The sequence below is a fragment of the Diabrotica undecimpunctata genome, chromosome 2, assembly GCF_040954645.1.
Source record: "Diabrotica undecimpunctata isolate CICGRU chromosome 2, icDiaUnde3, whole genome shotgun sequence".
In the NCBI taxonomy this organism is placed as follows: domain Eukaryota; kingdom Metazoa; phylum Arthropoda; class Insecta; order Coleoptera; family Chrysomelidae; genus Diabrotica; species Diabrotica undecimpunctata.
This window is the reverse complement of record NC_092804.1, coordinates 8,090,901-8,116,494: the sequence shown is the minus strand read 5'-3', so window position 1 is coordinate 8,116,494 and position 25,594 is coordinate 8,090,901.

Sequence of the window (25,594 nt, the reverse complement as noted above, 5' to 3'; positions counted from 1 at the left end):
GGTTATTATAACTTGAAATTCACTTAGCTAAATATTTACACTGTCCCAAATACATTCCGACATATTGCGTGACAAGGGTATTTCGAGTGATACTAAAAGGACATCCCAAAAATTACGTAAAAAGACTTTAGAATGTATAAAATGTACAAAAATTTTTTTATAGGAGGTACAACGTACATATTTGATTAGTATTCTTTCCAGCTATAAATACTGTGAGAAAAAAGAAGCCATCAAAGTCATTTAAATCTACTATACAGGTAACAATTTAAAAACTTTTCAGTGCAGAAAGTACTTCAAGAAGATCAAGACTATCAATCATTGGGTAAAAATCTTAAAAATATGAAAAACTTTATAAAAAATTAAATGAACTTTAATTAGGACGTTCAGGCAATAATCAATAAAAAACTTTTAAAAAATAACAACCGGAATCAGGTGAGTCAATACTCTTCTTCTCATCATATTTTTCATAAAACGATTAAACATATATTAAATTAAAAAATGTAAAAAGCCAACTATTTTTAAAGTGTGTAAACAATTTTAGTTCCTAGTTGAGATCTTTTGGCTTACAAAGCTATCTTTAGAACTATGGTCAGTAAGTATTTAAGAATCACTACTGGGAGAGATCATTTGATAACAAATTTACAGAAAAAGCTGGTTCTATTTATTTTCTCTTTTTCATTGAAAAAACCCAAAAAGGACTGTATACTGGACTCCACAAAACACATTAAAAAATTTGCTAATGGTCCGGGTGTAATTAAATTACACTATCAAATATACTATCAACAACACTTTAGATTTAATCTCCAAACCTCCAATACAAAAAGGTGGCAACGGCGACACTATATCGCCGCTTTGATGTAAATTAGAATGCAATAGCACTTATCCAAGAACCTTGGATAACTAAGACCAAAATAATGGTTTTAGCAGTTTAAACGGACAAATTTTCAGCTTATCAATCAATCAACAACCGAGCACAACAATATATGTTCCCAGGAAAATCAAAGCCTCCCTTATGGTGCACTTTTGCACCTCAGACGTAACTCCGGTTAAAGAAAAATGTCCATGGGGAAAGGGCAAAAATAGAGATCATCGCAGACCGATGCTAGTATCAACATACTAGCATCGGTCTACCTACTCCAAGATGCAGCCACCCTACTACCAACAAAGGAGATGGAAGATCTGGTAGACCATTGTCTTAGTCAGAAGGTAGAACTTATTATTGGCTACGATTCGAACTCTCACCATCTAGGCTGGGGCAGCAGAGATAACAACGCTCGAGGTAAGTCTCTTTATGACTATATTCTTTGAAGAGATTTGTATATCTTTATCTGTACGCTAGCAACACCTGAAATATCGAATACAATTCAGAACTGTCAGGTATCGGAGGACATCTCGTCTGCAAATCTCGCGACCCTAGGAGTACAAATCTAGAACTCTACAGCTGACTCTGAGAAGATGCTTTGCGGAATAAAAAGACTTTAACTCCAGGAACTAATACACAATTTGAAAGGCTTACAGTATCTATCCAAAATAGAATAAGCTATGTTTATAAAAAATCCTGTCCAATAAACATAATCCAGGAACGTCACAAAACCAGTTCTAGGTGGTGCACTGAACAGGAAAAAACAAGAACAACTTGTAACAGAGCAAAACGCATCACATTCAAAGAGGATTGGGATGGTTATCAATGATATCTCAAAGAGTTTAAGAAAGTCCGCAGACAAAGACAAATAACTGCTTGGAGAACCTTCTGTGAGGAAATCGAAGATTTCCCGCACGCTTCCAGGATACCAGAAGCACTCTCAAAGGACCCACATCGGCATATTAACAAAGGAAGATGGAAGCCAAACTTTCAACCTTTTCGAAAGTGCTGAGATCCTGAGGAAAACACACTTTTCCGATTCTATCGCCTCACCAGTACCAAACGTGACGAAAGAAGACATTCTCTTAAGTAGTGGTGCTTTTTAAAACTTGACTTGTAGTTCTGAGTATGTCTTTGTGCGCCGAAAGCGCTCAGCTAGGAAATAAATTGTTTCACACGTGAAACAATTTATAATCTCAATATCAAAAATACTTTTCTTCTCAATTCTTTGATAATAATGAATGATCGAACAATTAAAGAAGATTCTTGACGATTAATAAACCAAACAATATAGAATGTTGATATAAGGTTGAATGGTCGAATAAATGAAAAAATTAAAGGCAAATATCGAGCACAATTTTAATAATCAAATCTTACCCAAGTACTTTCGTTTTCTACAGCATCATCAGGGCCATCTGAAATAAGCCAAGAAACGTTTTTTTATTTAAATGAAGAAAAATTGATTAACTTCGATAAAAACTCTAAGTTAATGGTTGATAAAAGTTTTTTTTGTAATTAACGTTTTAGACTTACTTCGTCTAAACGTCTAAACTTACTTCGTAATTAAATTCATGTTTATTACATTTTGCGCTTGCTGGATAGCCCAAATCAGACGAAGTAAGTCTAAAATTTCTTAGGAATTTCTTTTTCAAGAAATTCTCTCCACTGCACTGCATTGTAAACAAGCTATAAACTATTAAGTTATTCTTTTAGAACTGTAACAGCGAAACTGTTTTTTTTTTTTCGTATAAAAGACAAAGCGAAATGCTAGGGTTCGTTCGAAAAAAGTTTAGTCTATAATGAATGTTTAATCGTATAAATAATGGTACAAAAACGTACAATGTGATGGCTATTAACCTTTGACGGCAAGAAATATATCACTACATGCTTACCCTACCTCGATATTATATCACTGTAAAATTAGATATATTATTTCGCCAACATTGAAGGTTTTATGCTACAGAAAATCATAAAAGTTTATTTTCCAAATAACGAGATTTTAGATTTATCGTTCCAAACAGGAAACTAAAACTTTTATTGCATTTGGAAAAATTTCCTATTGTAGATATTATACTGGAAGATATCGCTAGAGTAAGCTATAAAAGAAACGCTTTATTACGGTTTTATTTTTTATTTTATTCTAGTAAGAAAAAATTATTGAAATAAGCGAAAAGTCAGTTGAACGAAATATTCGAAAATTCGGTTCACTTGATTGATATCCATGAATGAAAGTTTCTAAATAGAACACACAATAAAACCGATAAGTGAGGTTACTAAACCCATTGTACGTGTGCATTTCAAGTAATATACGGTAAGGCGTCATATCAGTTAATAAATACCGCTATTTACTGCACTTTGTGTTTTTAGTTGTAACAGCAATATTTCATACATCCAGCATAGTAGAGGAAGTGCGCCATATATGGAATACCGTTTTGTATTAGATTTGTATTTTTTTTGTTTCTTAAAATAATGTGTGATTCTTTATTCATAAATACACATTAATGTTTTATATATCAGATTTTAATATTAAAAATAGGAAAATCTGCATACCGGGATAGTCAAAAAATGACATATGAAAAAGGTAAATTTTGTACGTAATATGGAATATGTACTTAATATGGAATATGCTGTAATCCTAATATGGAACACAGTAAGTAATATGCATTTAAATAAAAAAATAAGATTTAAAATAAAACGTAAAAAGTATCTATTTTAAGAATTTCTTTATTTTTATATCCTAACTTATTAGGATTTAGATACTTTCTATCCCTTGACAAAACATGTTAATTGTCTTTGCAAATCCATTCTTTGCAGACAACGCACTGTATCCACTTCTCTCTTTTTCTGTCTTCCAAAAATTTTTCATCGCAATTTTCGTAGCATTTTGTTCTTTAGGGATTGTCTGCTGTAATATCTATCATGTTATCATCATCAGAAGAATCGTCTTTGAAACCTACTGATTCGGGTTATGAAGAGGAATTTTGAAATATTGCCTTCTTCTTCGTCTTATGTAGATGCTGATAACTACAGGATGGTTGATGGTTATCTAATGATTCCATTAGTACTTTCCGCTTTACTGTTTTGGCTTGTTTTGAAAAAGAATTTATTGAAGTTTCTAAAGCATCTTTGTTTGGAGACGAGGTAATAATCGCTGCTTTTCCAGCTGCTTACTTCTTGTCACATACAAGATGGCTTAAAAAGAGCGATCCAACAGAGCACGAAAATTACCGACCCATGAGCTTGTTAAACCACCTCTATAAGTTATTCAAAAGAATAATAACAAATAGACTGGAAACAAAATTACATTTTTCTAACATAAGGAACAGTCAGGTTTTAGGAACAACTTTGGCATCAACGACTATCTGTGTACACTGCATAAAAGGGATTTTCAAAATCGCAAAACATTCGATACAATAGAAATTTACAGCGTGATTAGAGCGTTGGAGGAAAGAAGTGTAGATTATCGGTACTCTAAATTCATCACGAATATATACAATAATGCAACCATAGCCGTACAAACGAAAGCATCTTTCTTTTCACACATTTTGTAATGTCTTTAATTTCAAACTTGCAACCTTCAGGAAAATCTTTAGTGTTAGGGTGTGTTCTAGGTTTATATTATGCGACCTCTACTTCTTTTTGTGTTTTACAAAATTGACTTGAGTTTTGTCTCACTAATACACAATGAAAACACACACGTTTATTAACGGATTGGATTGGTCGCAAAGAGCCTCCATTTGGTTTTTTAGCAACAAGATAATCGTGCAATTTAAATATTACTTAATTTATATCTAAAACATGTCTTGATATGAATGAATATAACTAAAAACTGAGAATAACGAAAAATTTTTAATTTCAAAAATAGTATGTATGCAATTCAGACAAGAAAATCCTGGGATTCTGTACTTTACAACAGACTTCGATTTGAAATTTTAGAGTGTAGACTTTAACTGAAGAGTTGGTAGAAAAAATCATCAATCTGTAAAATATTTTCTGGTTTTTTTTGAGAGATATCTTAAATCCGATAAGTACTAAAAAATTCAATGATCTTCAAAAGCTGCTAAAGTAGGTTCCAGCGAGGTTTCACGATTTTTTGTAGACTCTAGTGCATAAAGACACAATTCAGATTACTGATAATTAGCGGCAGTCCTGCATTTGTTTAGTTTTTAATTATTATTATTTTTTGTGTACTTCAAAAAGGTATTGTTAATTTTTCTACTTAATAAAAATACAGTTGCGTTACAATTTCTGTTTTTTTTTAATTCGACTTTTTAAGAAGTTTTTATAGTACTCCTATTAATGGTTTTGTTAGAAACATTTCCGTATAATATTTTTAATTCTTTATATCCAAACACTTGCTTAATAGGTGGCAAATTTAATATTAAGTCACAGTCAAAAATTTATTTTTCATGACAACAATGTGTCCATTTTTTCCAAAAACATTAGTGTCCAAAAAATTTTCTTTTTAGTGGTAAAAAAGAACAATGATCATTATTTACATTTATAAGAATTTGCTAAATAAAATTTAATGCATTTAATGGAAAATGTTACAAAACAAAGAATTTTTATTTTCGCTCTTATGTAAAATTTATATTTTGTGACCTAATATACTTTTGTTCTAAGCTACGGATATATATATATATATATATATATATATATATATATATATATATATATATATATATATATATACATAATAGTTTTTATTAATTAAAAATAATTCTTTAATTTTTGCTATATTTATTTCTATTACTTTTATTTTACTATTTTACTCTACACAAAAAGTAAAAGACGTATTGATTTGAATAATAATTATGAATTTGTCAATAATTGAACGTAAGGGAGAGGCTGGAACAGTGGCCAGTCAGGTACAGTGGCCACTTTTAAATATTTTGTTGTTGTTTGATAGATACAGACGCGCCATCTAGTACAAACGCTAACAATTTTAGTCACAGTAGTCGCTTACTATGCTAGAAGTAGCAGGTAAGTTTAAACATCCTTTCAACCAATAATAATATACATATTAAATGTTCTGTATGTTTTGTGGTATGCAGTAGAGTATTTAAAACTTGCAGGTGATGCAAATTATGATCTATCTTCAAAGTAGTAGATTTTAGGTTATGCCTCCTAAACAATGAGCTTTTGGTACAGTAGTCACACACTTATGCAGGAATAGTGGCCACTGCTTTTGACAAAACAGCGTACAGCGTTTATAGTTAAAATAATAATTGACACTATTCTGCAGTGCTTGGATAAGGACATATTTACCGTCAACAGCACCCAAATCCAACTGATATTCACGATATATGATCATACTTATTGGTTGAAAGTAATGTAATGAAAATTGAAGGGGCCTTGTTGAGGAGGTTTGAACTCATGCTTCGGATGGATAAAGAAAGACCAGTCAAACGAGTGTGGGAAGCGAGACAGAATTTCAAAAATAAAAGGGCGGCCCAATAAAAACGAGAAACGATGAAATTGCCCCCATCCTAGACAAGAGAAGAATTGCCAAAGAGCAAGTCAAAAAGATATTAAAGGAGAAGAAATGGAAGAAATTTATCCACGGAAGGAAAAAAAATAAGGACTTCACACCCAATTCCTTTGGGTAGAACAATTAATGATTATATATGTACGATTTTTTACTTGTTGTGTGTAAATTATTACAAATTTTATGTTTAAGCTTTTCATTATAAAGTTTTTAGAACATACTTATAGTAAATGAGTATTTAAACTTCTGGAAGACAAAAATAGGAAACTTATTTTTGGATATTTCTCCTTTCTCACAAATTCGTCTATAAATTACTCTTTCCCATATTTTTATGATATTCCTAAGTAGTTTTATGACCCCATAGCGTATTGTTCAAACGACCTATGATTGACACTACTAAATTATATTCCAATCCGATTTTTTGCCGAAACAAAAGTGTTAACAGGACTGAAACCTATTGTGTGAGCGTCTTATATTCACGAAATTTCCCGTGATACCTATGCTTCATTTCCCAGTGTGTTTGCGTGACGCCATATCGGGAACAATGTGAAAGGCATATAATATTCAATTGTTCCATTCATATGTAAAGGCCAGTTTCCTGCGACACCGCACGAACAAGTTATTGTTAGAGAATCAACAAAAAAATTGTTTTCTAGAGAAATACATCGCAGTATCTGTGGATCTTTGTTAGAGGAGTGTTTTAGCACGTAGGTTTGAATTTATTATGTAGGTATAGGGGAAAGGCTGGTACAGTGTCTTTATAGTAAATTCAAGATAACTTTAGTATAAATCATAATATATTAATGAGTATCAACTTAAACAACATCAAAGCACTTGGTACATTAAAAATGTACTCGGTAATCCTAAAAAAAATACAGGTTATGCAGGAGTAATTAATGTTGTTTTTTCAAAAAATGTGGCCACTGTACCAAACTAGATGGTACAGTGGATACAAAGGTAAACTACAGTGGTCACTATTTGCTATTCTTTAATTTTTTTTATAATATTCATAAAAAAAAGGAAAGTTTTATTCATCTTTAACAAATATTATAAGATGATAAATCCTTTTTAAAAGTAAACAAATTGTTTATGTTCGTTGTGTTGCTCCAGCACTTTTTGGTTGGGTTAAAATAAGTTCAACATCTTCTTTTGTAATTGTGGCAGAATCTGTAACTATTGGAAATGAAAACTGTATTCCGTGACACCTTAGAAAATTTAGATTGTATTCTTGACCAGAAGAAAAAACTTCTGTAACTTGTGCAACATAAAATTTTGAAGTTTTCTTTGTTTTAAACCTTTTAAACGAGAACAAATGAATTCACTTCCACCATTCGTGAGGATATGTTTTCATCAGAAATTTCATCTACTTCTGAAAATAGACTAACATCGTCGGAATCCTCAACATCAGACAATTCAATGTCACTGTTACTCTCATTACTGGGTATGCTTTTATTTTTCTTTGCATTACTTCTATTCGACTTGTTTGAACTATCAATTTTTCTTTTTACTGTTGTCTTAGCTCTCTTCACTCTACTTTGCCTTGATATTATTTTTGCTGTTTTCGCTTCTATTCTTTTATAAATTGGAGTACCAGTTAAAATTTCAGTAGTCTTCATTTTCCTTTGTTTTTCTAATGGGAATAAAATAGCTTTAGGGTATGGTTGCAGTAATACAGGGGAAATAAATAGATTTTCGGGTGTGTCCTTGGAAGTTGCGATTGCTTCATAAGAAACAGTTTTCTTTTCAGGTGTTATTTCCCATGGATGTTTCTGATTTGTTTCTGGTATTTTATCTGGACAAATTGATGTTGAAGGGAACTGAATGTACATTTGTGGTATATCGCTAATATTTGAATTATTTGGTTCTTCTTATGTATGTTTGGCATTTCTGTTACGGTTGAAGCCATAAAATCATCGTCGTTAAAAATGTTATCATTGTATGGAAATATCTCAGTAGCTTTAAAAGCTGATATCACATTTTTGGGACAGAAAGCAAGTGGATAAGCGTCGCTCAAAATCTCTGCTATGTCGTAAATTGTTATCCTCTTTCCAGGATTTTTCAATAACCAATTTTACAACCCTGTCAGTAATATTTCTTCAGATGACCAGCAAAGTCAACAATATTATATTATTTTCTTTTGCAAATTCAATAGGTGCTAAAGAAACATGCCTCTCATGATTGTCCATGATTAGAAAAATGGGAGATTCCTTTGTAGGATTAGTATATTTGACAAAATGTATCATCCACTGTTCAAATAATTCTGCTGTCATAGCAGCCTTGCTATAATGGTAATTGCTTATACCACCAAGTTTCTTATCGTTACAATCAGCAGCAACAAAACAGTATTAGTTAAGGTAGTTTTCAGAGCCAGTGGAGTTGTATATTTTATAGAAACAGGACCTTTCCAAAAACAATAGTGCCTACTTTTATGTGCCAATTATTTTTGTAGCAGGCCATGGTTTTTCCTTTATAACCTCAGATTATGAAACCATAACTTTTTCTATAAAGTGCTAGTCAAAAGTCCGTTGCCCGCCACGTATCTTTTGAACGGTTATTGTTATAATAGTGAAATTTGGAGGAAGGTAATAAACAGAATTAGACTTGTTACAGAATTTCAAGTATTAACGGTTCAATTGCATTTTGCAACATCTCCAGATAGACTTCACCGGTTAAATTAGTATTAAGAAAAACAGGCCCAACTATGTGGTCTCCCAAAATACCTGCCTAAATATTTTTTTTTTGAAAATTGAGTATGTGTTACTACTAACACATTGTGTTAGTAGTTAACATTTCCATTGAGAGAAAAAGTACTTTTCTCACTAAAACAAATTGTTTTTATATAATCGGGCTGTTGGTTAATTTTATTGGACATATTTTCACAGAATTATAGTCTTCGGTCAGGATGATCATCTGAAACTTAGTGCACAATTTTTAATTTGTATGGATGAAATTTGTGTCCAGCCAATACTCGGTGTGCTGTCTTTTGACTGATTCCGTAGATTGATGCAACTTGGGCTGTAGAAGAAGTAGGGTTCACTACCATTTCTAAAATTATATCAATTTCTTTTTCATCACAAATTGTTGGTCGACCAGATCATTAGACATCTTGAACACTACCTGTTTGTTTAAACTTCCAAAGAAGCTTCCTCAATTAAGCTCTCGATGTAGGGCGATCGGGGTACCTCTCATTAAAAAGACTTTCCTCTGCATGGAAAGTATTTCCACATTAACCAATTATTAACACAGCTGCTACTTTTTCAGCTACAGTACGTACCATTCTGCCTTTGTAAAAATTTAAACGTCTCGTTAAACAATAATTAAACTAAATATTAACTAAAAACAACCAACTAAAAGACTAAACTTGAATTGACTAAACTAAGCAAAAACAGAAACTAAATATTCAGGTATAAACGCGTTTGCAAACTAAAAACAACTAGAGAATTGACAAACGCCAACTTTTTTGACAAATAACTAAAGGCAGAAGTTAAAATTTTTATTAATTAAATGCCAAAACTAGAATTTTAGTATTTATTTAATTTATTCGTCAAAATTATTTTAAATCCAAACAAACTTAGTATGATTGAATAGATTTACCAAAATAATTGTAGATTCGCATTTAATTAATAAATATTCTAACGTTCGTTTATTCGTTCTCCTGGCTAATTGTCAAAAAAGTTGACGTTGATGTAAAAATAATTAGAGGATTGAAAAAGTCAACTTTTTGACAAGTAATCACAGACGGAGGTTTTAATATTTACTAATTAAATCCGAAACTACAATTTTAATGTTGATTTAATTTATTCATCAAAATGAGCTCAAACTCAAGTAATATTATTATGGTTCAATAGGTATTTTCAATACCTTTCAAACGAGGTATCATTTTCCATAAGTTCCGATTTAAAATTATCTGTCACAGTGGCGCTGTAAGGTCATCTGTCACTATTACGTCATATATACAGTAAATGTATTTTCAAATTTTTAAGAACTATATACGAAAATCAAAATATCGATCGCTTGATAAGTTTCATATTCTCTGAAGGCACTGTAGATAGTATCATAAATAACTAAAGGGTTGGTAAATCCTACAGTTCTATTTTAAGCATTTTATAGATACAAATTTCTGTACGTATTACAAATTAGCAACCCTCATAGACAAATATTATACATTCAAACGCACGCTGAAAACATACAAGTAACAGTATTTCAGCAACATTTACATAGCTTTGAAATTACGTTATATTAATGATACTGCTTTTGGCAAACGCTACATCATTCATACGGTGATATATGTGACATTAATTATACCCAGGTGTGTGTTTCAAACATTTTCTCTATCTATTTGGAACAATACATTAAACGACGCTATTGCAGATCTATTATTATTTCCTGTTCGTTTTGCACATTAAGTAATTATGCTAAAAATTGTAAAGAAATTAGCTTTCCAAGCTCAAAGCTTTACATTGTTTTTTTATAAAAAAGCAATTTTTTGAGAGGCTTTATATCTTCTTAAACACAAAATTTCTAAATATTTAAGTTAAAGCATACATATCAGAACAAAATAAAATAAAATAAAAATAAAAAAAAATAAATTTAGAAAAACTTGGAATAGGTATAGACACAGATAAACTAAAATATAATACAAACCAATATAAAAGTAAGTTTAAACCCGCGAAAGTATCTAGATAAACATAGCTTAAATGAAATCAATGAAGTCATAACAAAAGAACTATTCAATGCAAGCTCAGAAGTGTAGAATCTCAAAATATGCTGAAACAAAGAAAAGATCTTCTGAGACAAAACAAAAGAGACACTGCAGAATTTAAGGAACTTAATCGAGTAATAAGAAAAAAGAGGACATTAAAAAATATGAAGAAGATCTCAGCTTTATGCTCAGAAAACAAGAAGAAGAATATAAAAACAACGGAATGGAAATAAACTTAGAGAAAACCGAATACCTAACAACAGAAAACAAGGATATGAGAAACCTAGAGATAGACGAGGGAAGACAAATAAATGGAACAGATAAATTCAAGTATTTAGGAACCATAATATCGAACCAGGGAACAACAGAAGAAGATATAAACAACAGACTGAGACAAACAAGAAACTGTATAAGACAACTAAACTCAGTGTTGTGGGATAAGAACATTACGATAAAGACAAAAAAGAGAATATATAACACCCTGACAAGAAGTATCCTGACATATGGGTCCGAAAACTGGACAATAAACAAGAGAAATAGAGGTAGAATAAGAGCAGTAGAAATGGAGTTCCTGAGGAGAAGCTGTAGACTTACAAAAAGAGACAGAATTGAAAACGCAGAGATTAAGCGGAGAATGGGAGTGCAATCAGACATAATCGACTATATAGAGGAGAAGAGACTATCCTGGTACGGCCACGTCAGAAGAGCGGACAGAGGACGCTGGATAAACAAAATCACAGAATGGAGCCCGATTGGAAGAAGAAAGAGAGGAAGACCCCGAAGATCATTCAGAGATGAAATCGACGAGGCTATGGAGAAAAGAACCCTGCGAGATGGAGACTGGAATGACAGGGAAAATTGGAGAAAACGGTTGAGTGAAGGAAGACAGTGAAAACTGTGGAAATCCTTAGTAGTAGTAGTATTAAAAAATATCAAGAAGACCGTATAGAACAACTCATAGAAAAAAACTGAAGTCTCAAATGCACCAAACCGTAACTAGGAAAGAAAAACAAAAGCCAATAAAAATAACCAAGGACAACTAGAAGAAAGTAAATTTGATATAGCAAATTCTCTTTAGAAAAAACTCAATTGAAAAGTTCTACGCCGATCTGTATCGTTCCAGAAACGATCCCCCTAACCCCTCAAAGCAGAACTTGAAAAGGCAGATAACAAATGTCACCTCAGAAGTGATGCCGAAATAAGCCACGAAGAGATAGAAAGAACAGTAAAAGAAATAAAAGGAATAAAGCTCCTGGAAGCAATGAAATCATAGCAGGAAGGCGGAGAAAAAGCCATCACATATCTAAAAATACTATTTAATAAATGTTTATTAAAGACTATTACAAACAGGTTAACAATTTAATTTGACGGATATCAACCAATAGAGAAGGCCGGATTTAGAAACGGTTACAGCAACTGTGATCATCTATATACTTTAAAAATGCTAATAGAAAAGACTAATGAACACAATCTCCCATTATGTCTGGCTTTTATAGATTATGAAAAAGCTTTTGATAGCGTAGAACTGTGGGCAATAGAAGAACCATTAGTCAACAACAGGATCGACTCCAGGTACAGAATATTCATCATCATTATCATCATCATCACTGGCTCGACAACCCTTTTTGGGTCTTGGCCTGTTCCAGGATTCTTCTCCATTCTGATCTGTTTCGTGCTTTTTTTCTCCAGTTTTTTATTTTTAAGGTTGTTATATCATTTTCTATTTGTTCTAAGTATCTCAGTTGCGGTCTTCCTCTTGTTCTTTTTCCTACTGGCATCTGTTTGAATATTTTGTTTGGTATTTCGCCTTCTTCCATTCTTTCTACATGTCTTATCCAACGCAGCCGTCCTATTTTAATGAATGTGATATCCTGGTATATTTTGTATAGTTCAGAGTTGTATCGTCTTCGCCATATTCCGTTTTCTTTTGTGCCCTTATATATGTGTCGCAAGATTTTTCTTTCGAAGGTGGCTAACAACGTTTCCTCTCTTTTAGTGAGTGTCCAGGTTTCTGAGCCATATGTGAGTACCGGTCTTATTAGGGTTTTATATATTTGGCATTTTGTCTTTCTTGCGACGTTATCTGATCTAGGTGTCTAATTAAGCCATGGTAACATTTATTTGCAATAAATATTCGCCTCTTCACTTCCTTCGTAACGTTATTATCAGACGTGACTAGGGATCCCAAGTATATAAAGTGGTACAGAATATTAATACATAATATTTACGAACAAGCTGAAATGATAGTGACGTTGGGTAATGGAATCGAAACAAGACCAGTATAAATCAACCGAGGCGTAAGACAAGGAGACACAATATCTCCAAAATTATTTACAGCTGCTCTAGAAGATATCTTTAAGTCAATAGACTGGAAAAATAAGAAATTCTTATTAACGAAAGATACTTGAACCATTTTAGATACGCAGATGATGTAGTACTAATAGCCGACACGTGAATTGCACTGAATACGATGATTAAAGAGACACAGAATCCATAAAAAAAGGACTAAAAATGAATCTCAGCAAAATAAACTAATGTCAAACACAGATGACAAAACTATGATAAACATCCAAAAGACAGAGATAGAACACTTAGATGGATATGCATATCTGGGTCAAAATGTCAAGGTAAGCAAAGAAAATCAGACTACCGAAATAAGCAGACGTGTAAAAATGGGATGGGCAGCATTCGGAAGACTCTCAAATAAACATGGAGAAGATCAGAAAAATTCAGAGAGCTATGGAACGACAGATGCTGGGTATCTCACTCAACGACCATAAAACCAATAAAGAAATTCGTAATAGAACAAAAGTAAAAGACGCTGTCGAACAGGCAGCTAAACTGAAATGGAAACGGGCTGGACATAACGAACATCTTAAGGATGGCCGATGAAATAAAAAAATCGTAAATTGGCTGCCATATAAAGCCAAAAGATCACGAGGAAGACAGAGAATGCGCCGGAGAGACTATAATAAAAGAACTGCAGGACCAACGTGGAAACGTCTTAAAAACAACAGAGATGAATGGCGAGAATTAGGAGAGGTCTATATTCGGCAATCGGAATAGAGAGAAGTTCTTACAAAAATACATATCGGAGTAGGATGAAGGATTAAAAATTTAAAATAGTTAATTATTATTTTCTTGAAATGGCTATTGTCAAATGTCTCAACGTTATTTCAAGTAAGACGATTTTTTACGATTTTTGTTTAATTAAATCATTGTTTTAATAATGTTTTACGGTAGCAAAAGTGGACGAAATTAATTTTCGTTAGTTCTATTAATTAATCGTGACGTATGACAAGACGTCACAAATTAAAATAAACATTTTTTGTAATTCGACTGGATTTCATAGCGAACACTAAAAAATAAATTACTACAGTCTAAGTTTGAAGTCAAACATACAAGCGAATATAAATCATCTCAGGGTATGAAATGTGAGACAAACGGATAACATCTGTGTAAAAAGCGGAAAAATTGAGGAAAGAGATAATAAGTGGATATTCCTTTCACTTTCTCTGACACGTTAAGAGTGATATATGTGTAGATTCATATGTAGTTGTCAGGCTTGTGCTCTCCCAATATTCCATGTGTCACGCTATGAAAAAGCAGTAAAAAATTCGTATGTATAGGGTTGTTTTGTTATGGAAATACGGAGAGTTTTTCTGCTCTTTCATCAAGTTTTATGGATAATAAAGTCGATAGCGTTTATGCTCTTTAAGAAAGAAATAAAATTGAATTTAAGCTATATTTTAAAGCTTCAAAAATATTATAGACTTTAAGATTCTTGTTCTAAGTAAAAACTATTAAATAAATATTAATAAATTTACTAATGTTTGTATTTTGAGAACGATTTCCGAAGTGGAAATTGAAACAATAAACTTACTTTAACCTTTAATTGTGACTTATTCTCATTTAAGTAGTAATTATTATAAAATAAATATTTAGGTCGGTCAGATAGCCAGTTGGATGCGAGTTTGATCCCCAGCTCGATGTACAGAAAACAAAAAGGCTAACGCAGCAGTTTAAAATTCTAAATGAATCTACGGCTTAGACTAGAATATGCTGGTGTCTAATCGGCCTATGGTGGAGTAGTACGGCAAGAGATAAGGGCTTGCGGCTCGGTGATACTCCTTCATAGATCCCTACCGGAAGGTCGTACCGCCTATAATACCGGTGTATATAAAAAAATACGATTTTTACCATCATCTGTTGTAATGATGGTTTCATTTGCTAAATACCTATTGTTTTTATTATTTAGTACCTATTGATACATAGAGACCTTATATTAATTGCATATGGTGACATGAAGAAATAGTCAGCTCTGACAAACTTATTAGTTCGGAATTTTTGAAGTTATACTTTTATACGCGCGTTCGACGCTCTCCCCTCAAGAACTTCCCCAGCAATCCAGGATAGTTTTAACTATGTTTTCCGAATCATTAATTAATAATTATTGTACCGGAATGTAAGTAGTATTTTGGTTATTTACTAATTTATTTTAACTCAATAGATTATCTTATACCAATTTGTGGGTTTGTACTTTGTCTGCTTTATCAATTTTTATTCATATTAATAATCACAGACATGTAATATTGGCATAATTACTATAATTGTAGACAGCACCCCAATATGGGCTTTGTAATTTCAGTATTTAATTTAAATGGTACCGTTAGACCTGAAGATGCTTAGCAAAGTGTGGTAAGGGAAACCGGTCGTTTTGGTGGTACAATTAAAGTGATTGTAAGTCTTTATTTTTTTTCCTATTTAAAAAAAAGGTGTATAACAGATGCATACTATCAGTTTGTACCTATGGCTTGGAGGCAGTCGCCTTTACCAAAAAATCTGCTTAAAAATTAGAAACAACGCAAAGAGCAATGGAACGAATCATGCTTGGAATATCACTGAGAGACAAGATAAGAAACATCGAGATAAGACGTAGAACGAAGAATAGGGATATTTTGAAAGAAATTACAAAAATGAAATGGCGATGGGCAGGTTACGTAGCCCGATATAATGACAACAGGTGGACAAGGAGAATTCTAGAATGGAGACCAAGGACGACCACAAGAAGCATGGGAAGACCTCAAAAGATGGGTAGATGACATAAGAGCAGTGGCATGCAAACAGTGGATTAGATGGGCGCAAGATAGAGAAAGATGGAAGCTACATTCAGAAGTGGATGGAAAACGGTTGCCAGAGAGAGAGAGAGAGAGAGAGAGAGAGAGAGAGAGAGAGAGAGAGAGAGCACATAAAACCATATATATGGGTTTACAAAAAAACTTCTATATATAGAACTAAACAGTTATTTTAAATGAACTAATGCCTTTTATATATATTTATGTACTGTAATAAAAATCACAATACATAAAAAAATTTCATTTCTTCAAACGTCAAATAATGATGACATTACTTATCTAACTTGATCCTGTCAAAGTTTGCTCCGCCGGCAGCATTTTTGTTTCCCATTTCTTAACGGCGGAGGGAAAAATGTTGTCATGGCAACAATATGAAACATGTCACAAAGCAACGACAAATGTCATTAACAACAATTAAACATCATTTTTATTTATAGTAATATTAAAAGTACAATTAGTTAATGAGGCATTTTCAAAATTGAAACCGTGCAAAAATGTTCCCGACTCTTGATACGCATTGGTAGTTGTTGATGATACTTATGGTCGAGAACAACTTTCAGCAATCATTCCCGATGTTAGCGAATCATGAGGGTTTAAAATTTTTTGAGCATTATCGTTCTTATCGGACTTGGAGGGCCCCAAACGTGCTACTGCATCATTAGCCGCGGACTCAATTTCGTTTGGGTTTTCCATTTTTGCACTAAATTTGCGCTTGCGGTTGTTACAACAATAAGCTGTCTTTAATAATAAATTGCAAACAACTGTCAAACAAATGTAACCAGGGAGACGCAAATCCCACCGACGACTTAATTATTTTAATTTCTAACATCTAGACGACTTTGATAGTTGTCACAGTTAATTTCGAGTAAAAATAGCGTATGAATTGTACTATTTATGGTTGAAAATTGCTACGTTTGAAGAAAAAATAGTATCGGCAAAGAAGCGACTTTTCTTGACTTGCCCTCTATTACGCGCCTCACTTCGTTCGGCGCGTAATATCGGGCACGTCAAGAAAAGTCATGCTTCTCCACCTCATAAAGTAATAAACTATTATTTTGTGTTTGCAATAATTTATGCAGTAGAAGTTTAAATATTTTGGTTGTTTATTTTAATCGGTAATTATAAACACAAATTTGAGAAAATCTCATTTGAAAGAGCAAATATTTTTAAGAAAGTCGTTTGTTGAAAGTTTTTATCTAGAATGCGTAGTTTTTTCACAATATTGAAATGAATGAAACAAGTAACTTATTTTGCTTAAATGTTAATAAAAAACAATAACGCAGTAAAAACTTTCAAACCCACGAGATGATACACCTTTTCTATTGACTTCCCCCAGTTATTCTAGTTGAAAAACAACACCCAGTAACTTTTCGAGTTTTAAATGCTTTGTTTCCTGGAGTATATATCTATCCATATTTGTTTTACTTTACTACATCTTAAAAACGATTATATCATTTTCTTTATGGTATACTCTATACAAACTTTTTAATGGAGCAGAAAAGGTAAAACTTCTTGTTGATGTTTTATAAAACAAAGGCTTTATATAGTTTACACAGAAAACTGTTCGTTGTCAATCTATTATTACGTCCTTGTTTGCCGTAAACAGGAAACAAAGGCAGTATTCATTTTCATGAACAAATCAATAACTCGTCAAAGTGAAAACTTTAGAAAATCCTTTAAATCTGAGAGATTTTTCTAGCTCAACGTGTAAATTATAGTTAATAAAAATTTTTATTTTCTCGTCGGTATTGGAAGAATGTCAGTAGAATGTACGACATAAATCAGACGAGAGGAAATTATTTGCAATAAGCTAAAAATTTACTTCTGGAATTCTGATGGAATAAAGAAGAGAAAGATCCATTTTATTATGGAATTCTTGAGATTGTTTAAACGCTAATGACGATTTCAGTTTTCTACAATTTCTGTAGTTAATACTGTTTTCTTATGTTTTTTTTTATTAGAAAAAGATGTCGCATCCACCAAAAGGTTATTAGCGACGGAACAAAATTTAAATAACAAAGTTAAACACCTACAGATTATACAAAATGTTTATGGATCTGAGATAATTTACTAAATTGTCACAGGAACAGTTTTGACCTAGAGTCTGTGGTAGAGCGTTTGGGATCTTGTAGCGCTGTCTTTCTTGGTCATATTTACTACAAATTGTTAAAAAGTGTTCGACTGTTAATCGGACGTTACACTGATCACATATAGGTGGATTTTTCTTTGTGAAGAGGTAGGAGTGCGTTAATCTGATATGTCCTAGACGTAAACGCGCAACCGCAATTTGTTCTCGTCTATTGCGCGACGATGGAAACCACTGAGACACATTATTTTTGATTTTATTTAAATTGGAATTAGTTTGACACCACTCATTTCGCCACAAACACAACACTTTATTTTTAAAATAAGCTTTTAAGTCACTGGAAACACACTTGTCTATCGGCTCCGACAAATCACTTAAAATTGCCTCTCGTGCAATCCTGTCAGCTTCTTCATTTCCTGTTATTCCGACGTGTAAGGGAACCCATAAAAACTGGACGTTTCTTCCATGTTCATGAGCTTGGGAAAGCTGGTATTTTAGCAACTTTTCAAAAGGATGTTTCGGAAAAATGTGTTTTAATGAATGTAGAAAGACGTGGCAGTTGCTTAATAACCTGCAAAGGCTATCAGAACTTACTTGTTTGTCACAAGGAAGGTAAACATTGCAAATAGATACTAAACTGGTAGATATGATTCTGATAGCAACGGCCTCCAAATCACTGACTATTGGAATTTGTATCGCCTCGATGGATTTGTTTACTAATATTGCTACACCACCGCTTGCACGACTTGCATCTGTACGGTCTTTGCGGAAACAAGTAAAATTTTTTGAATTGTACAACTGATTGGTCTTTAAGTTTGTCTCCTGTAGACAAATAATATCTAGAGAATATTCAGATAAAAGAAGCTGTAACATAGGGAGACGATGGAAGAATCCATCAATGTTCCATTGAAGTATCGAGTTGAATTTTGTTAACAGAATCGGAGTTAGATGATACTGAACGATTGTCTACAGAAGAGTCACTATCTAAGTCAGAAATCTCTTTCCCTAAGTGGGTGTATAGTTTCTTTTGAAGTTTTGTAAACTTGCTTTTTGTAGATCTATCATTTGCATATTGATAGCTGCTTTGTAAAAGACGGAGTAAACCAACCATATCAGTTGTAAATTCTTTAACGACGCTAATAGTGTCGGGGGAGCCTTGGACATTATCAATCAGTAAGGACAATTGGTGGAAATTTAAAACAATTGGTGGAATGGTGGGGTATGATTATCAATGAAATTTTCAAGAATTTTCCGTGTAGATTGAACTTTAGATGAGCGCGGTTTTTTTGGTTTAGAGAGTTTGGGTTTTGCAAACAGATTTTCTGATGAAATTGCTGAATCTGAGGGAGGCGTGTCGATCTCACCAATACTGCGTTTTATGGAAGAACTTGCGTTTTCGCAATTGCTATTAGAGTTTTCACTTAGATGATGTGGCTTTATTACATTTGGAACTACTGGAGGTATTGAATTGGTTGTTTCAAAAAATTGTGGTGATTTATCAGTTTTATTAGAATTTTCTGCAGTTGTATCTAAAGGAAAAGGAGCTGATAGATTGGAAAATATTTCTTCCGAAGTTTGTGAAAACAGTATTGCCGCTGAATGAGATTGATTAAAAGTGTTGCTATGAGTAGGAGTATTAGTAGTTTCTTTGCTGTGGAGATTTGTAGGTGTAGGTGATATGCTCGGATTTGATAATGGATAACTTGATGAATGCTGGGTGTTTGGTACCTTGTGTAGTATACTTGTTGAAGCTGTTTGATTTGGTACTTCATTGTTTGACTCAATATGAGTTGATTCCGTTACTGAACTGGTTTTGCATTGGGATGGTATGTGTCCTGTATTTTTGCAAATAAAGCAGGTGAGTGTACCTTGAGACAAAAATATGCGGTAAGGTGTTTGGTCGAAATTTATTAGAATAGAATCTGGAATTGGTGATGTTATACGGCTTATATAAACTTGCCTCCGAAAGCTCAATATGTGACTATATTCGGAAAGAGTCGAGCTAATTTTCAGAAATGTTATTGGGGAAATAAGCTTTAAATCGATATTCTGTAATTCTTCAACTAATACTTGATGAGGAATTGACGGGCAGACTCCAGACAAGACTAGTCTTTCTGCTGGAGAGACAAGTCTTCGTGCTGTTACAACTTCGCCGAGTACTTCTTTAGAGCCATGTTGTGTCATGAAGTTATCTACTACGGTTTTGTTTGCCAAATACATGCAGATTCTATTATGAGATAATCTAGATGAAAAAATAATATTTTTTGGGTTGATGATTGTACCCAAAGGAATGAGATAATCCTGCAGTTTAGCATTATCGATACAACTAAATACAATTGCTTGGTTCTTACTCGGAAAAGAATGTGAAGCGGCTAAAGCATAACTGTTTGTGATATTCGAACGTTGATTTACTGGACTGGTTAGATCGGATGCTACTATAAGCTACTTAAAGCAGCTAACCTCACAAAATGATTGTACGGTAGTGTATATTTATTATTTGACGTTTTCTTTTCACAATAATAAAATAATATTTACGTATATATGACTTACGGAGTAGTATCTAGTAGATAAACACTTTAATTTTAAAAAACTATTTAATAAAACCACTTGTTTTTATTAAAAACTAGGAGTACGCTATCAGTAAAACTTAACCGTACCTTGCCAGGGCCGGTCTCCTGTTTTCTTATTGTTATTGGGATATTTCTATTGAACATTTCAAATTAACAAAGTTATCTCGATCGTATTTAGCCTTAAATAAAATGCTCGTATGAGATCCAGCTCAATTCTAAACCATTCTTCTCGCAGAATAATGTTTCTCAATTGCCTCTCAAATATGCATAATACTGCTAGATTAAGGCAGGTTTTCAAGAGTATTTGATTACGGTAGAGTAGAGTAGAGTAGTATAGTGGCACAGTGGTATAGTTACTATATTATTTTCCTTCTCCCACCACTGCTCATCTACTCTTCTTCTTCTTAGGGTAACTGCCCGTTCCGAACGTTGACTTATACGGAATAGCTGTGTCGAGGTCTTTTTATACCATGCCCTCAGGTTAGTAAGCCAGGATATTGTTCTTCGTCCTGGAGCCCTTTTTGCTTTAATTTTACATTGCAAAATGCTTTGGGGTGGCTCATATCTGCCTCGATTTCTCATTATATGTTCCAAGTACTGCAGCTTACGGCCCTACACGATGTTGACCAAATCCGAGGTTGTATTCATCCTCCGTAGTACTTCTTCAGTGGTGACTTTTGATAGAGTGTCCGCCTTCAATGTCCACGTTTTTACTCTGTACAGAAGCACTGAGTACACGTAACATTTAAGGGGCCGTAAAACAACTCTAGCAGATGGCTCATTAGGCTTATGGTCCCATAGTCTTCACAAACTTTTGCTCCTGGTTTTTTGGGCAATGAAACTAACTCAGATTTGAGCTACTCTACTGGTATTTTTCCTGCCTTGTATATTTCATTAAATATTTCAGTTATTATTTTTATTTGTTCTGCATCTAATAGCTTTAGCAGTTTTGCAGGAATGTCATTAAGTCCCAGTGCATTTTTATCCTTCGGCGGCTGCCGTTATTTTTTTCTGGTAGGATTTCGGGACCTGGATTTTCTTCAATGGTGGGTTCCTTTATTGTTCTAAGGTCGTGGAAAAGTTTCTCCAAGTATTCTTCCCATACTTTCTTTGTATCTTCTCTGGTTATGGCAAGATTGCCTTCATCATCTGTTATTTTTTCGCTGCTGCATTTTTTGAACGTTCCAGCTATCTCCTTCACCTTTTGTTTGATGGACATTAAAGTTATCACATCGACTCATGATGGTACTTTTTTATTTCTTTACATTGTTTTCTTTTTTGTTTCTCTTTGTCTTCTTTAATCTTTTTTCTGACAATGGTATGTATTCTCTTATACTCTTGGAGATTTTGTTTGTTTTATTTTTCTGATCCACAAGTTCAAGTATTGTTGTTTTTTATATGATGGTCAGACTTGTCTTTATAGTTCCTGCATTTCTTGCATTTTTGCAGTTTAGCACCTTTGTATTAAGGTTTTCATTCACCTTTAGTCCAACATCAGGATCTTTCAGTTTTCTAACAGCATATTTCTTCATCGACCTGTAACATTCTTAATGCTGATTTTAAAATTATCTACAACTGGTACATGGTCAGAATTTGTCTGCCCCCGGGTATGTTTCGACAGGTGTACAGCTGTTCCTGTACCTTTTACTTACTAGCATTTAATCAATCTAATTTCTTACAATCCTTTCCACAGAATCCTCTGGAGATTTTCAAGTATACAATTGGGTGTAGCTTAAATCAGGTGCTTATTATGGCTAATTGATTTGCCTCCGCAAAAATCTCCAATGTATCTACCCGATCCTTCCCGTTTCTTATTTTAAATGGTTCAACAGCAGATGATGTTTTGTTAGCCCCAACTTTGGCATTGAAGTCACCCATGATATTAGGTCTTGCTTTTTCAAACTTTTCACGATTTGATTAACGCTTTGGTATATTTCTTCTACCTCTTCTTCTGTTTCTTTTGTTGTAGGTGCATACACTTGAATAAAATTGATGTCGAATTGTCTTACGCCTCTAGTCTACCACCACTAAACTAATGAAAACAGTGTTCTGCTAGTCAATAGTCGAGAATAAACAAAACTCCGTGACGTTGTAAATATTTTATGTAAAAAATGAAGTGGTCGGAGGCAGAAACTACGAAATTAGTCAAATTGTTCTGTAAATAAATGTCTGTAGAATATAATCTGCATTGATTATAGAAATAAAAGCAAATGCGTCACTGTTTATGAAGCTACAGTAGCAGGAATGGGTAAAGAGCACTTTGGTGTTTCAGAATTGAAATACAAAATAAAAAATCTGCGATGTACACGTTGCAAAATCAGAAAATCTAATAAATCTTGAGCTGGCGTGAAAGATATATATGCACCTACACTACAATGGTTTGCTATTATAAAATTTTTTATGCAAAATGATAAATGGAATAGTGAAACTGAGGACAAATTGAATAAAACAAATTGTCTTTAACTCTTCTATTAACGAAGAAAAATAAAACAAATGTTAAATTATTAGTTTTTGTTACAGATTTTTCCTCTGGAAATCGCATTCTTCTTTTTTATAGGACAATATATCAGATAAATAATATATTTGCAGATAGTACAAAAATTAAAGTAAAGGAAAAGGATTTGGTGGTATCATTCTAACGATTAAGAAAAAACTAAAAAGATTAAGTTGGACACGTAACGCTTTACAGTTCACCTGAATAAATCACAAAATACTACCACGGTATATCTTTAATGTTAGATTGTTATACTTGGAGTCTACGCGTCTTGATAATTGCTAATTTTTTAGTAAATTCTTAGAATTTATTTTCTTAAAACAGAACAACTTTTTTAAATATTGTTTTACTTGAAATAGATTCTTTTTATTTTACGCCCCAATATTTTATTTACTGCCCGTAGTAAATTCTCAATTAACTATTGCATTATCAAGTCTAACTATATTCAACTGTTTGTGCCACATCAATCAATAAGCCCAGATGCGACTTTCTGAAAAGTGCTTAAAATATTTATTTCTAAAACTTGTAATATTGATTAAGCCCCATTTCAATCTGACTGTTCCGTTTTCTCAGTCTTACCCTTCTCACAGCCACCAACTGCACAATTTACAAGTGCCTGGGGAAATTTTCTACAATTCGTATTATCGCTCTGGTAAAAGTTTTTGGCTTCTCGGTAATTAGGTGGAGGAAACCAAGAAGTAGGATCTAAGTGCAACTGTCTAAGTAGGCTTAGGATAAGTGTTCTTCAGGGACCGACGGCGTATTTAACAAGCACAAAAAGTTACAAAAATTAAAGAGTAAATAAAATACCGAGGAGAGTTTTTTAAAAATATTCTAACAATATTTTCTTATTTATCCTCGACAGTTCTTTGGGCATTATATATTCACCAAGTGTATGATCACAACTTATTTACAAGCGTTTTGGGTATACATTTTGGAATTAAACTAAACATAAAAAGATTGCCAAAGAAATTTATTTAATAGCTAATATAAATGGCATCACACGTCCTATTTTATGCTATTATCGTCATCTTCAGTGGTGATAAACCATTAGTTGAGCCTCGACCTTCCCCAGTCTATTTCGCTAGTCATTTTTGTTTATCTCCAACCGTTGTCAGTTTGTTTTGTCGATCTTTCTCGCGTCCTCGTCTACACCATCCCTCCATTTCCTCTCCTCTAGTCTTAGTCTACCTATGACAATAAACGGTAACGTAAAAGAACAAGTAGAACATATCAGTTCTTGCGAACGTTGCTCAATGAAACCAATGATTATACTGCAGAAATAAATAGGCGAATAGAGATTGCAAGATCAGCATTTATATAAATAAACCCAGTCCTAACGTGCAGAAATATTAATTTCTATATAAAAAAGTACTAGAGAGGGTTGGGAAAGAAACATAACTAATCTACACAGTTCTTGATGTTCTCCAGCTTAAATATATGTCGCATATCTGTACTTATAGCTCTGTCCCACAGTGTCTTACCACCAATTTTTTTAAGTGTTTTCATCTCTGCTGTTTCTAATATCCTTTTTATTAGGTCTTGTTTTTAAAACATATGACGTTATCGGACTGATGACTGTTTTGTAACTTCTGCCTTTCATTTCTTTCCCGATATTTTAATTTCTCCATATTATTTAATTCAGGCAACCTGTATACATTCACTTGATCTTCCACCAGTTTCGTGTTTTACGTAGCTAGATAATGTGATGCCTAGATATTTTAACTCCATCACCTGTTATACTATCTGACCTTCCAGTTCCAATTTACATCTTAGTAAATTTGCTATTATAACCATGCATTTTGTCTTTTTTTGAGATAATTGACATGTTAAATTTTCTGGCGATTATATTAAAAAGGTTATACGTTGTAAATTGTGTTCCCTAGAAGTCGTGTTCCATCTGTTTTGAGAAGCTCTGAAAGTATTTTTTTTATTTGTCTGAGTAAAGTATTCGTTCCATTTCTGATTCGTTCGTAGAGATTGTATACCTGTTGTGTTTGTTGTGTTCTGTATTGTAAAAAGGCTTTTTTCTATTTTTCGCAATTTGTCTTTACTTCCTTTCTAAACCATGGTGTTTTCTTTTTCGATATATTAGTGTTCGTTACTTTCCTCTTTCCAAGTGATTCTGTTGTTGCGTTAATTATGTTATTTTTGAGTTTTTTCCAGCTTTCCTCGATGTTATCGTTTTCTAATATTTCATTCCCAGCGATCTTTAATTCTTTTTCCAAAAAGGAAAGGGAAGTTTGGAGGGGACCAA